The 3,102-nt window shown below is 55.7% G+C and overlaps 1 non-coding gene across 1 annotated transcript in view; it reads right to left on the bottom strand.

Annotated features, from left to right (window-relative positions):
• Positions 1-877, bottom strand: part of LOC126330687 (small subunit ribosomal RNA) — a 1,893-nt gene extending 1,016 nt beyond the window's left edge. Inside the window, exon 1 of the ribosomal RNA XR_007563110.1 lies at positions 1-877. This exon is cut by the window's left edge and continues 1,016 nt beyond it. This is a non-coding gene — a ribosomal RNA (small subunit ribosomal RNA).
• Positions 878-3,102: the final 2,225 nt, after the last annotated feature.

Here is a 3,102-nt window from a genome sequence, read left to right as displayed (position 1 = left end):
CACAGTATTCAGGCGGGCTTGCCTGCTTTAAGCACTCTAATTTGTTCAAAGTAAACGTGCCGGCCCACCGAGACACTCAACAAAGAGCACCCTGGTAGGATTTAAACGGGGTCCGCCTCGGGACGCGAAAGCACCCCTTCGGCTCGCCCCACCGGCAGGACGTCCCACGATACATGCCAGTTAAACACCGACGGGCGGTGAACCAACAGCGTGGGACACAAATCCAACTACGAGCTTTTTAACCGCAACAACTTTAATATACGCTATTGGAGCTGGAATTACCGCGGCTGCTGGCACCAGACTTGCCCTCCAATAGATACTCGTTAAAGGATTTAAAGTGTACTCATTCCGATTACGGGGCCTCGGATGAGTCCCGTATCGTTATTTTTCGTCACTACCTCCCCGTGCCGGGAGTGGGTAATTTGCGCGCCTGCTGCCTTCCTTGGATGTGGTAGCCGTTTCTCAGGCTCCCTCTCCGGAATCGAACCCTGATTCCCCGTTACCCGTTACAACCATGGTAGGCGCAGAACCTACCATCGACAGTTGATAAGGCAGACATTTGAAAGATGCGTCGCCGGTACGAGGACCGTGCGATCAGCCCAAAGTTATTCAGAGTCACCAAGGCAAACGGACCAGACAAGCCAATCCGATTGGTTTTGATCTAATAAAAGCGTCCCTTCCATCTCTGGTCGGGACTCTGTTTGCATGTATTAGCTCTAGAATTACCACAGTTATCCAAGTAACGTGGGTACGATCTAAGGAACCATAACTGATTTAATGAGCCATTCGCGGTTTCACCTTAATGCGGCTTGTACTGAGACATGCATGGCTTAATCTTTGAGACAAGCATATGACTACTGGCAGGATCAACCAGGGAGCTGCGTCAACTAGAGCTGAGCAGCCGGCCGCCCGGGAGTGTGTCCCGGGGGCCCGCGCGAACACGCAAGCGTCCGCTCAATTATTCTGCAAACAGGAGGAGGCCGAGCTCCCCTGCACGATACACCTCGAAACCCTCTCAGGTCCCGGCGGCGCGCAGCGCCGTCCTAGGTACTTGGTCGGTTTCGAGAGAGGCGCAATCGCCCGGAGTTAGGCGAGTAGACGGTTTTAGTGCGAACACCCTTGCTCCCAACTGAGCTTGCCGCTGCCGACAGAGGCCCGGGAGCGTGCTGTCGTGGCATTGCCGGCGGGAGACAACACGCGCCACCTATGGTGACCGGCAGCTCCAACGCCAGCGCCACACAAGGGCAAAGCCCCACTTGGGTGCAGAAGCGAACTCTCCCAGCACAGCGCACGCGCCAACACGTCCGCACAACTGCGATACAAACCACCTGCGAGAACCGCTGGGGCGACCGAGCAGCAGACGGCGTCGCGGCGCCGAGAGCCAGGCGGCGGCGCATCCTCAACGCACACAGTCCTCAATCAGACCAGCACACTGCAGATGTCCACCGCGCTTCGCACCGGGCTCGGCTGAACCAACTTTGGCCGCCAGGCGCCGCGTGCAGGGTGCGCCGCAGCGTAGCTGCGCCGCCTGCCGGGCCCGTCGGCTGGCGCTCCTGCCACTCGGCGCCCCCCACCAGCCGGCTGTTGCGCGTGCGCCCACGCAGCGCGCGGCCAACACGCCGGGCGGCCCCCCTTCACCGGCCGGGAACAGTCCCACCAAGCCACCGCCGCGTATCGCTTCATACCCACATGGGCCTAGTCACGTGTGTGGATGTGGCGGGTACCGCTGAAACAACCGGTTAATAGCTGTACCGATCGTCGCCATCACAGATTCACCTCCAGCGTGAACAACCGCTCAACAACGGATTTCCAGTTCATTTGCGTATCTTGGGCAGTAAACGTAGATGTCCACCTACATTTGCGAATTCAACAATTCTTGCATGCCAGGATGTCATGTGTCACGACACGCTACATCAGACCACATACACACTGCGACATGTGCAGAAGAGAACACGTGGAAGGTGGCCCGCGCAAGTATGCGATGTCCCTTCCGCGATCCACTGTCAACCGGCATCTGCGGCATGTCCCAGATATGGAACGCGGTCCACCAGGGTAGCACTTTGTGTGAGGCAATACGACAAAGTCGGAATACACGCGTCACTACATCAGACGGCTCACGCTGACCTGACCTGACCTGACCTGACCTGACTCACCGCACCACCACCCCCAGCGACCCAGGGTGACATACAATGCGTTCGTACGTTCCTCCCACACGCCTCTACGGCGTACCACAGTGCAACCTAGCTGTTATTGGGAGACGAGACAAGTAGCATCGAGCACAACATATGGAAATTGAGATTCGACACCGTTGGGCACAGCCAGCGTACAGTCACACGTATCACACTACTTCACTCTGTACGTAACTACCGATGATCGGTACAGCGTGTGGGTTACGCGTACGACATCAGCGGACAATGGACACAGACCATACCACGACGTACACTGAGGGCGTCGACATCTGAATGCAACTGAACAGCTGCGAGGCTCATTTAACACTCACACGCCAGACCGACCAGCTTGAGAGGACAGAGACACAAAGAGGGGGACAGAGGGGGGGGGGGGCCGATATAGTCCTATTGCAGTACAATTGACAGTGGATAGCGGGAATATGTGGAAAGTAAGCAACACTCGCAAGACATCTACATGAGGATAACAACGACACCAGAGATTCCGAGCAGTGAACTATGTTAGGCAAAGGGACAACGTGGGTTAGGTTAAGGGACAACGTGGGTTAGGTTAAGGGACAACGTGGGTTAGGTTAAGGGACAACGTGGGTTAGGTTAAGGGACAACGTGGGTTAGGTTAAGGGACAACGTGGGTTAGGTTAAGGGACAACGTGGGTTAGGTTAAGGGACAACGTGGGTTAGGTTAAGGGACAACGTGGGTTAGGTTAAGGGACAACGTGGGTTAGGTTAAGGGACAACGTGGGTTAGGTTAAGGGACAACGTGGGTTAGGTTAAGGGACAACGTGGGTTAGGTTAAGGGACAACGTGGGTTAGGTTAAGGGACAACTTGAGTTAGGTTAAGGGACAACTTGAGTTAGGTTAAGGGACAACTTGAGTTAGGTTAAGGGACAACTTGAGTTAGGTTAAGGGACAACTT

The sequence above is a fragment of the Schistocerca gregaria genome, unplaced genomic scaffold (genome assembly GCF_023897955.1).
Source record: "Schistocerca gregaria isolate iqSchGreg1 unplaced genomic scaffold, iqSchGreg1.2 ptg001331l, whole genome shotgun sequence".
In the NCBI taxonomy this organism is placed as follows: domain Eukaryota; kingdom Metazoa; phylum Arthropoda; class Insecta; order Orthoptera; family Acrididae; genus Schistocerca; species Schistocerca gregaria.
Note: the sequence above shows the minus strand (reverse complement) of the source record. Positions and strands in the feature narration are given on the sequence as shown.